Source organism: Marmota flaviventris, chromosome 4 (genome assembly GCF_047511675.1).
Source record: "Marmota flaviventris isolate mMarFla1 chromosome 4, mMarFla1.hap1, whole genome shotgun sequence".
Taxonomy (NCBI): domain Eukaryota; kingdom Metazoa; phylum Chordata; class Mammalia; order Rodentia; family Sciuridae; genus Marmota; species Marmota flaviventris.
In genome coordinates, this window is record NC_092501.1 from 121,725,288 (window position 1) to 121,738,191 (window position 12,904).

Genomic DNA, 12,904 nt, shown 5'->3' on the forward strand with positions numbered 1-12,904 from the left:
CCTGGGCACCAGCATCTGTGGGATAAAGGAAGACAGTTTAAGTTCCAACTGGAAAGTAGAGCGAAATCATGATTAACTGAAGTCATCGGCTGGAGTGGGGGAATGCAAGGTCCCTAACTCCAGGAACTTCTAAATGTTCACTGGATGTGAATCATTCTACAGATCTTATAGCTTTTGCTGCAATATGGACATCCTGAAGCACATTCTGCCCTTCTTAGAATGGAAAAAAAATGTGGGGTGTGGAATAAAAAAGTGATTGGAAGGACAAGGTCTAGAAAATTGAGACCTAAGTTCTTAGAAAGAATCCCCAGGAAGAGTGTCATGATATGTCACCAACCCTAGAGACAATCTCTTATTTTTATAACTGTAAAAATAAAAATTGAAAAACAGAAAAATAACATTTGACACAAAGGCCTCTCACTTAAATATGCTCCCCTTATTTGTTTTGATGGCTTAGTTTTACTGAGCTGCTTATGGTTTAAGTTAGTGAGACATACTTGAAGTCTTAACAGTTTGGATTGCAAAACTTCTGGCAAGTATTATCAATACACTTAAGGCAGGCAAACTTGGGGTTCATAAAGAGAACTTCCCAATTGTTCCCTCATTTCTAATTTATCTCACCTAGTAAGTAAACATTTCTTTTGTAAGGGATTAAAGACAATTAGAGGAATACATAAAGATACAAGTAAACAAATTAAGTACTTACTATTGAATAGATCAGAGGCTCTCAACGCAACGGTGGTTTTGCTTCCCAGGGGACATTTGGCAATGTCTGCAGACATTTTTGCTTGTTACAGCATGGGGGAGAGAGGCTGCCAGGAGCATCCGGGGGATTCTGCAATGTTTAGAATTGCCCCCCACAACAAAGAGCTGTCTGGTTGGAAGTGCAATCATGCTGAGGTTGAGAAACCCTCACATAGAAACTATGTGAGATACAAAGAGGCATAGACACAATTATTGTTTTTCAAGAATTCACAAGCTAAGTCATTTTCAAAATGCTACACAGTGGAAACAGCCTTTAGCCATTCACATGTGTTCAGCTTGGTGGGGCCCATATTTTGGATTTATGGAAAAGTCAGGGCCCCATTCTCCTTCTGAGCGTGGTGTGGTGGGTAGTGCTAAAACAGGCTGAACCTAGGACCCTTGCTGCAGATCTCACAATGTGATTCCTACAGTGACAGAGAATGATTAGACCCTGTCTGCCTTCAGGTGGTCCCCAGCTCTGAGGCCACCTAACTGGTGGGAGGAGTGGATGGGTGGGGGAGAGGCACTTGGCTGCTTTCCAAGTCCAGTCAGTTTGAGCATCTTCTTCCTGGGAGTCTGTTTGTGATTCTCTCTCTCTCCTCTGGCTTCTGGCCCCACCATGATCTATAGTGTTCCAACCAACACCGCGGGGCCCACCTGCCGTTCTCTCATCTCTGACACATTCCACAGAGGGGCCTTCCCGCGGGAGGCATTCCTGGGCAGGGCTCAGTTCAGATGAGATTTCTCAAAACTTATGATTAATGGTATTGTAGTTGAAAAGGGGGGTCCTTACCTCTGTAGCTACATGCTGAAGCATTGACAGATGAAATGATATGATGTCTGGAATTTGTTTCAGAATAATCTGGAGGGTGGGTGTGAGGGGAAAAAGGTGAGGTGATAAAATAGGATTTGCCATGAGCCCTGGGTCTGTGGGCATTTATTCTATGTATCTCTCCCAGTTCAGTCTAGAGAAGGCGTCTGCTTTGGCACTTTGGGTAGCCTGGAGCCTCCATGTAAGAAGGCTGGCTCCCCCAGCAAGTCCGCATGGAGACACTATAGAAAGGCCACATGAGAAGTGGAGGACTTGAGATGATGCGAAGAGGCCAGCTGTCCTTGGGTTCCAGGAGTGCCTTCAGGGGACTCCAGCCATAGGCATTTCTGTGTGCCACTCTATGAGAGAGCCCAAGTGAGACCAAGAAGAACCACCCAGCTGTGCCTCAGCACCCATAGAACCATGGGAGGTAATAAACACTGGCTGATTTACGACGTGTTTGTTTGGCATGGTTTGGAACACATTTCCCAGCCCATCTGTCCATCTGTCATGGGGGATCCGTGTACTCTCTGTCCTCTGATTCCTGACCACTACCTCAGCTTCCCCAGTGCCCAGGCTGGGAAAGGCTCACCCAAACATATCAGGCTCAGCCCTATTCTCTCTCGCCATATTGCAACACCAGTGGGTCCTGCTGGGAGATGCAGGGCTTGACCAGATTGTATTAAAAAAAAAAATCTTTGAAATATACTTGGACTTCAAAACAGGCCTGGAGGCGGAGAGGCTTAAAGTGAGGCCAGGTGCATTCACAGTGTTTTCTTGGAGAATTTGATTTGAATTCATTTTTTTGAGCAGGAGAGGAATGCTTTATGGCCCCTTCCTTTGCAAGGGTAAGGGTATTCTGTCTTTCCACAGGTCCCAGCTTCTTGCTAAGCATAGTTGAAATTTGCAAACACCAGGAGACACTGAAGAAGCAGCATTGGTTGATCCAAAGTAGTGGTTCTTAACCTTGACTGAATATTGGAAAATTAAAAACCATGGATTCCCAACTCCCACCTCCACACAATTAATTGGCCTGGAGCACAGTCTGGACAAAAGTCTCCTTATGAATTCTGATGTTCTAGACAGGGAAGAGGACTCTTTCCTCCACCCTCACCTGCTTGATCAAACCTGCCTATACTTCCCTCAGGTCTGTTCACGGTGTCTCCAGGGTGTTGCCTCTAGTCACCATGGGGCCCTGAACAAGCTCTGCTACTTTCTAGTCTATTCAGAAATGTGACTAGAGGAAAGAAGATCTTGGTTGAAGATGCCCAAGATGACTCCAAACCACAACCATGGAGAGCAAAGGATAAAATTTGCAGATGTCTGTAGATAGCTCAAGAAACCATGGCTGAAGGAATGTCATGCCACAGCTAGGGCCATGTGCACTGAGGGAGGAGGATGGCCTTGGAGCAGAAGGTCAAGTTGCACCCCTTGAACTCCACTTGCCCAGCATCCCAATCTCCATAAATGGTAACTTCATTCTTATAATTTCTCAGTCCAAAGCCTTGAATCATCTTTCTGTCCCTTTCCCATCTTTCTTTCACATTCCAGATCTAATCTATCAGCAAATCCTGTTGGCCCCACCTTTGAAAAATGCCCAGACTCTGGCTACCACTAACCACTTTGCTACCATCTTATCGTGTTTGAATTATTGACTACGTTCTATCTGGTTTATGAGATTCCATCCTTGGTATTCCACAGTCCATTCTCAATATGGCAGCCAGAGTGATACATTGATAAGTTCAAAATGCAACTCAGAGTATATCATTCTTCTGCTCAGACACTTGGCTGGCTTCCAAACTTACATTATGTAAAAGCCCAAGTCCTTACCAAGATCCATATGGCCTTACCTAGACTGGTGTTGGCTATCTCTGTGGACTCATTGTCTGCTACTCTCCTCCTTCTTTACTCCAATCCTGTCATACTGTCCTCCTTGCTGTTCTCTAAGCTTGTGAAACGAGCTCCCACCTCAGGCCCTTTGCATTTGCTGTCCCTCTGCCTAGAATGTACTTCTTCATATTTGCACAGCTCATTACCTTATTTCCTTCTGGTTTCTGTTCAATTATTATTTTTTCCCTGTGAACCTTACTTAAAATAATACTCCCCATCTCAACTCTAACCCTATCTTTTTTATTCTCAGAGTTTATCATGATTTCCACTTTATTTATTTACTTACTGGCTCTTGACACTAGGATCTATGTTCCACAAGATGAAATTCACTGTTGTATCTCCAGGATGGGGCCTGCCACAAGGCTGAGAAATTGCGTACTGAAGCCTTGTACAGTCAGGAAATGGCAACATACAGGTGGTGAGGTTTATTACAATTATTCAGTTGCTGTCTCCTGTGGATAACCACAGGCTGGGTAGCCGTGGGTTTAGTCTTCTTAGAACCATTTAGAAAACACAAAAGTCCTCCTGGCCAGGGCTGGCCTGAAATGAAGTGGATAGAACCGGTGTGGTTTGAGAGCAATTGGTTTTCTTCCTCTCCCAAGTGGGCTGTGGCCTGGCCCAACATGGCTGTGGTTTTGAGAACCTCACTTAGACTTGTGAGCATGCCTGGATTCGGATCCTCGGTTACCTGGAAAGGCGACATATTGGTAATGAACACACCACTCTGAGAGCACTGAGGAAGTACAACTTGGGAAAAGAAAGTTTTGATGGGGAGACAGGACTGAGAGGAGGGCTTGGTGTTCAGGATTGAATGTTGGTCCAGGCTGGGGCTAGCTCAGGCCACTTGGGTGTGAGCTGATCCTCCTGAGGACTGCACGCTGTGTGCTTGAGAAGATGGTTAGGCAGCCACAGCAACATTACTGCCACTTCCTTCCTCTTTACCTGGTGATTAAAACTTTCCTGAGTACCTGCAAGTGCCAGGTGATATTAGGAACTTTACCACATGATCTCCTTAATTATCTCCTAAAATCTATGGGAAGATCAGAAATTCATTTTACCCTTGAGGAAATAGAGGCATACAACTTCCTTAAGGGGGGTGACATCAGTTAAAATGGTGGAATGATGACCTCCCAACCCCCTTCTTCCTTAAAAACAATGAGAACACTGGTAAAAACGGTCAGATTCAACTTTTTCAAAACTCTGGAAATCAAACAAAAACTTTCAGCAATCTAGGGAGCACTTATTCAAGAACAAAAACACTGAGTTTCAATAAGGAACCTGAGTTTATGGTGCTCTGACTTATTCCATTAAAAATAATGAACACACTCAGGAAGGTTACAAGATCAATATACAAAAATAAATTTTATTTCTGTATATGAGCAATGAACAATCTGAAAATGAAATAGGAAAATTATTCCATATACAATAACTTCCAAAAGAAAAAAAAAACTTATAGTAGTAAATTTTTAAAAGAAGTGCAGGTCTTATATGTTGGAAACTATGAAGTGTTGGTGAGAAAAATTAAAGATCTAAATAAATAGGAAGACTTCCTGTGTTTATGGATTCAAAGACTTAATATTGTTAGATGGAAATACTGCACATTTTGATCTCTAGATTCAATGAAATCTCTACCCAAAAAAATGCCAGGTGGGATTTTGCAGAATATTTTTTTTTTTGCAGAAATGATGACTTAATCCTAAAATTCAATAGGAATTCAAGGAACCCAGAATAACCAAGATAACCTTGAAAATAAAGAGCAAAGATGGAGGATTCATACTCTTCAATTTCAAAACTTAGTGTACAACTATAACAATAAGGACAGTATGTTAGTAGCACATGTATAGACACATTGATCATGGGAATCTAATTGAGAGTTTAAAAAAAACCCATACATTTATGATTCATTAATTTTGGCCAATGGTACCAAGGTAATTCAATCAGGAAAGGGCAATCTCTTCAATAATTGGTGCTGGGGAAACTGGATATTCATGAAGCTAGACCCATACATCACATCACATACAAAAATTAACTCAAGACGAATCAGACATAAATGTAAGTGTTCAAATCATAAAATTCTTATAAGAAAACATAATTGTAAATCTTCTTAACCTTGAGAAGATGGTTAGGCAGCCACAACATATTCACTGCCACTTCCTTCCTCTTTATCTGGTGATAAAAACTTTCCTGAGTACCTGCAAGTGCCAGGTGATATTAGGGACTTCACCACATGATCTCCTTAATTATCTCCAAAAAACTATGGGAAGATCAGAAATTCATTTTACACTTGAGGAAATGGAGGCATACAATGGATTAGACAATGATTTCTTAGATATGGTGCTAAAAGCACAAGTTACCAAGAAAAAAATGGATACATTACAACTTATCAAAATTAAGAACTTTTCTTCTTCAAAGGGCACTATCAAGAAAGTGAAATATAACCCACAGAATAGGAAAGTATTCAAAAATCATATATATGATAATAGTCTAGCATCAAGAATTCATAAAGTATTCTTACAACTGAACAATAAATAAATATTTAACCAATTTAAAATGGGGAAAGGATTTGAACAGACATTTTTCCAAAGAATATAGACAAATGGCCAATAAGCACCTGAAGAGATTCTCAATATTATTAGTCATTAGGGAAATGCAAATTAGAGTCACAATGAGATATCACTTTGTATGCATCAGGATGATTCTAGTCACAAAGACAGAATAAGTGCTGGGGAGATATGGAGAAATTGGCCCCTCATAGTGTTGGTGGGAATGTTAATGATGCAGCTGCTTTGAAAAACAGATTGGACAATTACTCAAAAAATTAAACATAGAGGTATCATACAAACCATCAGTTCCACTCCTGGTTATATACCCCAGAGAACTGGAAACACAAAAAATATCTGTACATGAATGTTTATAGTAAAATCATAATAGCCAGCCGAAAAGCCTATCAGCTCATAAATGGATAAGCAATAAACACAATATGATATATTCATACAATTGAATACTATTTGCCCACAAAAGAACCTTGAAAACATTATGATAAGAGAAAGAATAAAAAAAAGTTTAATGTTGTATGAACTGTTTATATGAGATGTCTAGAAAAGGAAAATCCATTGAGACAAAAAGTTTAGTGGTGCTGAGGGCTGGGGAGAGAGCAATGGAAAAGAGACTATTACGGTTTCTTTTGGGGCTGATGAGAATATTTTGGAATTAGGTAGTGATGATATTTGTGCAATTTAAAAGATATATTCCAAACCAGTAAATTGTACACTTTAAAAAGAATGAATTGTATGTTATGTATTTTTCAATATAAAATATTGAAGAAAAAAATACAGAAAGAAACTTCTTAGGACAGAAAACTAGTTATAACAAGAGTTATGATTTGAATCCAATATCCACATACTTTACATCTCTTGTCAAGGTTTCTGTGCTTTGCTGGTGAGATAAAGCAGTGAGGACAGGCACTCATAGAAAAATGTTACTGTGTCCTCTTGGCAGAGATACCCAGAGGTATCTCTTCTTGCAACCAGGGGCTGACCTGGACACAAATTCATGTTTTATGTTACACAACCATCCTTGCCCTTGCCACTTCTAAGATTTTATGATAGGGTCAAGCTCGTGTGTCTTGGGTAAAATCCTTTCCTGGTGGTTCCTCATCTCTCATGTGGATGGACTTGGGGTGGCCTATGGTGTCATTCCAGCAGATACGGCAGCATTCCTACCTGAGCTAAAGATGAGACTCCGCCTGTGTCACCCTATAATTAGTGTGGGTATTGATAAGAGTCCTGGCAATCTCCTTTCCTCTTAGGTATTTTTAATAGGATAGACTTTTCCTTCCATTCATCTACCTTCCCAGCCACTGTTTCTTTATCCATTCATCCATCCATTCATCCATCTATCCATCCATCCATCTGTTCACCCATTCCGTTTCACAGATCTATGTTGTGAAGTGACTTTGTAAAGTGATTTACTGAAGCACAGTTTTACCTGTGTTTGGAAATATGGACCGAATTATTCCCCCTCCTCAGGCATCTAGGATATATGAACTTGGGATCTTACTGGGTTATATGTAGGGGGTAAACACTTAGCAGCCATGACAACCAGCCAGGAATCCCAGGCAGCCTCACCAAGGCTGAACTGATCCTGATCCTCCTTCCTAAACTCCTGATCCTCCTTCCTAAACTCCTGTTTTGCCACAAAGCAAGCCATTTTCAACAGAAGGACTTGCAAATGTGCAAGCTCCTCCCTGAGGGCTTCTGTGGCACAGCACAAACCTTTCATCACCAACCCAACTTGTAATCTTGGTTAGGAAGGTTCTCAGCTCATTTTCAAGGAGGAAAAAAATAAGCAAGAGCCACATCATGAAGCTGCTCCATGTAAGGTGGATTGTTCTGTTGACCTATCATTACTCTGGGCTCCAGGCAGGCCTTCCTCCTGAGCCCTAGCCAGTCAGAGTCAGGGTCAGGAGCTGGGCAGCCCAGAAGCCTACCCTGGAGGCTCTGAGAAGAAGGCTGCTTAGAATTCATGTCTGGGCAGTGGCAACAAGGAGGGGAGAATAGCCCTGTCAGGATTGCTGGCTCAGCTACTCTTAGGAACATTCCAAATTCAGGCTTTTGCTCAAACCACCTTTACCTCTACCTTCTCTGGGATTCCCCGAATCCTTTCAGTTCATCTGGATCTGGCCTGTTTTTCAAGCCACAAAATTCTGCCATCCTGGGACACAGTGCCTCCTCATCCCACAGCTAATCCTTCAACAAAAATTTATTCACCTTTTCTTTATCAAGACAAACAAGTCTTGACCCCTCTCTTTGTTCCACTTACCACAGGGAAGGCAGATGTGGAAAAAATTATGAGACAGGGTGCTGAACACCCTTGACTATATGATTGCCTTGACTGGGAGGCTGGTGTCAAACTCTGCTGTCAGTTGTTTCTTCGTGATGTCCTTGTGATGTGTCCTGTCTTCCCAGCTGATAGTTATGGTCCAGGCCTTGCTGTGGTTTAGGTGTCTCTTCCAAAAACACATGTTGAGATTTAATAGAATTGGAACCTTTGAGAGGTGATTAGCAAGAGGGCTCTGCCTCATGAATGGATTTAATGCTGTTATGAGAGTAGGTTAGCTGTGGTGTCAGTTATTGGAGGAGGGGGTTCTGAATCAAAGAATGAGTTTTGGTTCCTTTCCTGCTCATTCTCTTCCATGCACACAGGCTCTCTTGCTCTTCTGCTTTTTAACGTGGGTTGATGCTATAAGAAGGCCAGCATCTTGACCTTGGCCTTCCCAGCCTTGAGAACTGTGAGCAAATAAGGTTGTGTCCTTTATAAATTACCCAGTCTGTGGTATCTGTTATGTGATGCAAAGTGAATGAGACAGGTATCAATTCCATTCAGGAGAATGCCACCCTCATGACCTAATCACCTTCCAAAGGTACCACCTGCTAATACCTTGCAATGGGGGTTAGGATTTCAACACATGAATTTTGGTGGAACACATTCAGTCCTAATACCTGGGAACCTAGGCTCACGGAAGCTGTGCTGTCTTAGAGGTACACTCCCTGAAACACATGGTTTTCTTAGTTACCCCAAATCCTGAGAAAGAGAAGCTGCAGGACTACACACTGGCTCTCACATGCCTCAGCTTGTCATTGGCACATTGCTTCTGCCTGCAGCCCACTTGCCAGATCTAGTGCCATGACTGTCATCAAATGCAAGGGGAGGAAAGTATAGGGGACACTCAGTGAGCAGTACACAACTGCCACACGTCCCAAGCCAGCTGAAGTGGGAGGGATGCTGGGAGACTGTCAAGTCTCCAGGAGGTGGGTGCTTTTGAGTCTTAAAGGACTAGATATTGGAAGTCAGGAACCATGACCATGATCTTACATTTTCGGGGTGCCATCTTGCTTCTCTTTCATCAGCAAGTTGGCACTTTCTTTTTCTCTTTTGGTGATAGACTGGTTTTCTTTGCTTTTTAAATAAATTGGGAGCAAGAATAATCCTTATCTCATGGAATTGTGAGGCTTTAATGGTTTATGTAAAGTGCTGAGGAAGTACATGGCACCTGATAAGTACTAGATAAGAATTAGCTATTATTATTTTGTTGTGGTCCCTGCATATGCCAGAATATGGCATCCCCTGGGTCACTTCCTAGAAGGGGCTGGATAAAGGGACAAATTCTTTGGGAGGAAACCTGAATTCCTAGCTGAATCACATATGGCACATATGGTAGTTTTCCCTGGGTTTGAGGAAGGGGTACAGGCCAAGAAGACATCCTAGAGAGACTCCATAGTAGTCTTTATTCTTCAGTCAGTTCCAATGTTAACATTGGAATTAGCTCCTGAGAGGAACCTGAATTTGCAGGGCTAACTACTTGGAGCCACTCCTGAGAAAGGCATTTCTCCTTGGCAGAGACAGGCCACAAGAGCCTGAGGAACAGTGCTGAGAGGGAAGCAAATTCATGATACAACTATGTCTATAAGGAGGGCAGAGTGTGGGCCCTGGGAATCATCCTGCAGGGACAGAACGTCTTGGGAGTGGAGTGGCCTCCCATAATCTGCCTCTGCACCTATGTCGCCTCCTGTGGCTTTTCCTTTATTTGATTCCCAATATTTATCCTGAGGGAGAGACTATTTGGGCTCGCCAAAAGCTCCGAGATATTTGATCAGGATGTCCCAGTTCCCAAAATTAGCCAAAGAGACCTGTACTTTTTAAGGGGCTACTTCTATCTGTGGGCCTAAAACCAAATTTCCCTTCCTTTGGGGCAGTGATGGCCTCCATATGAGAACATGTCTCTCCCAGAGGATTGCCTTCATCCTTTCCAGAAGAGAAATGGAAACAAGAGAAGCAACACAGGGTGGGGCTGAGCAGGTTCCTACTCTATGGTACCAGGAAGCTATGAGGTCACCACAGCCCTCAGCCAGCCACATATGGTAGCTTTGGGTGTTGGCTGCTCCACGTTCCTGTGCCAGTCCCAAGGAGGAAAAGCAAGGTTTCCAGAAAGGATGCTCCTTCAGATGGAGGCAGCACTGACAACATCCTGGGCCAAGATGCAAGGGAAATCACCCCAACAAACAAAACAGAACGAACTCCAAGTACCCCTTGAACTGGAGAGTGCTTTTGGTTGATGAGGTACTTTCTTTCTTTTAATCCTCACATGAACAACACTTGGTATTATTATCCTCATCTAAGAGATGAGGTACCTCATGCTCAGAGAGACCAGGAAACTTGTCTAATTCCCTGCAGGGCAGGTTCAGGGGCTCCACCCTCATCCTGTCAATTCTGAAGCCTGTGCCATGTGGAACTGGGGTGGAGGTTTCTCAGGTGTCCATGGCCTGTCGGGATGGAACTGACTCCAGAAACTAAGGAGAATCTCCCCATCCTAAATATCCCTTCTTGCTTCCTTCTGTGCTCATCTCTAGGCAGGTCTGACTTCTGGAATATTTTCAGCATGCCAACCATGTGGTTTCTTCTCACAGAAGACCTGGGTGGGACAGTATGATTTAATGTACAAATGATGGGACAAATTACATCGTCATGGGGAGGAGCTGAAGTGGTTTTAAGAGGAAAATTGATGTCATGGGTCTTTATTAGCATTTTGGGGGGTGGCAGTAATGAAAGCACAGTAGCTGGCTAGGCAAGGATTAAAAAAATTGCAAAACTAAATCCCTTTAGGAGAGAAAAAAGGAGTGTTTTTTTTTTTAAGAGCCTATATTCATTCAGAGGCGCTAAAGCTTTTTAGGGCTAAGCAAATAATAGTGCTTCTGGGCTTAAAGAAATTGTCACACAAATATTTCTATCTAAAGACTGGATTACAGACATTTCAAAAGAGGCTTCATTGAGGTACCTTCCATCCTTTCACTGGCCAGGAAGAACATGTTTTGATTTTGAGTTTGACTGGCCCTTGCTGATCTCAATTTAGCCTCTTGGTTTGTTCACGTCATCAAAGACTTGACCCAGAAACTGTGGGGCAGGTATCCAGGGTTGAAAGGCCCTTGCTTTGGCATGAGACCTTACATTGAAACCAGACATCACCTCTCTAATATGCAGTCCCTGCCTCAGTAACCTGGACGTCAGAAAGACAGAGGCCTTCTATACGATGCAGAGTAAAACACAAGTGAAAAGTTGCAGGCTGGAAAAGAGTGAGACAAGGAGATGCCGGTTATGGCTCATCCAAACTGGACACAGCCTGCAGAGAATGTTTTTGGAGGACCAGAGGTGATAGATAGCCAGGGCAAGAACGTCACTCCCAATGTGCCCATGTTTTATGCCTTCATATACTATGTCCCTGGCTCAAAACCTCTGCTTGGGTGGTGCAGTCAAGTGGCAAGTCACCCCACGGCTTCTACCTCCTCAACCCAATCATAGTCCCTCTGCCTGAGAACCTTCTATTCATCTCAGCTGGGCTTAGGAGGAAACATGTGAATGAAAGAATTCAAATCAAGATGTGCATGATAGATAGCCTCATAGGGCCATTTGTATTATGAAAGAGAAGCCTCTCTGGTAGAGAAGCGCCACTGTGAAGATAGACTTCAGATGTTAGGGCAGGGAGCCAGGCCAGCTGTGTGGAGCTGTACACCAGCCAGCCAAGCCACTGAATATCTGCTTTCAGGAGGTTTTGTGGAGCCGCTCCAGTCCTCCTCTGCTGCTGCAACATTTGCCCATTTCTTCCAGTCTCTGTGAAAGGTCAGAGAGAGAAGAAGAGATTCTTTAGTTCTGGCACTACATATTTAATATCAGGTCTTTGTACTTGAGCTTGCAATGTGTACATGCATATTCCATTAACCTTGGAAATAGTAGTACAAAGAGCATTGGGGCTCCAAAGGAAAATTTCAAATACAGACCCCTTCTTCTTCTTCTTTTTTTGTGGTGCTGGGGATTGAACCAGGGCCTTGGGCATGTGAGAAAAGCACTCTACCAACTGGGCTAGATCCCCAGCCCCAGACCCCTTCTTGGTCAACTGAAAAATGAACAACTCTATTATCCAATCCATGTGTCCATTAACTAATCCCTTGCCTTCCCTGGGATGCCACATCATCTGCCCTTCATTTTTTGTGCATAAATTCCTAGAGTCTGAGCATCCTGACTCTCTGCAGAGGCCCTTGGATTCCTCCTGCCTCAGGCTCTGCAGAAACCATCCCCAGGAAGCAAGGTCAAGGCTGGCCAATCAGACTGCTTCTGCCAGTTCTGATTTCCATTCCATCTGTGTAGAAGTCTTCCTAACTAGGTCAGCATTTTCACAACTTATTTTCATGTGGTCCATAAAATCTTCTGTAGAAGGAGATGCTTTTGTTGAGACTTTATTTCTGGAGTCCCCATGATGGAAGACTGCATTAGTGCTGGAATGAGGAAATGGTCAGTCCCATCAAGTTAGCATCACTACTTATTGATATAAATATATTGTGCTTGATGTGTCTAACTTTAATATCCAGCCTGAGGAAATCGATGTATTTTTCCTCAAGTTTTCATCAG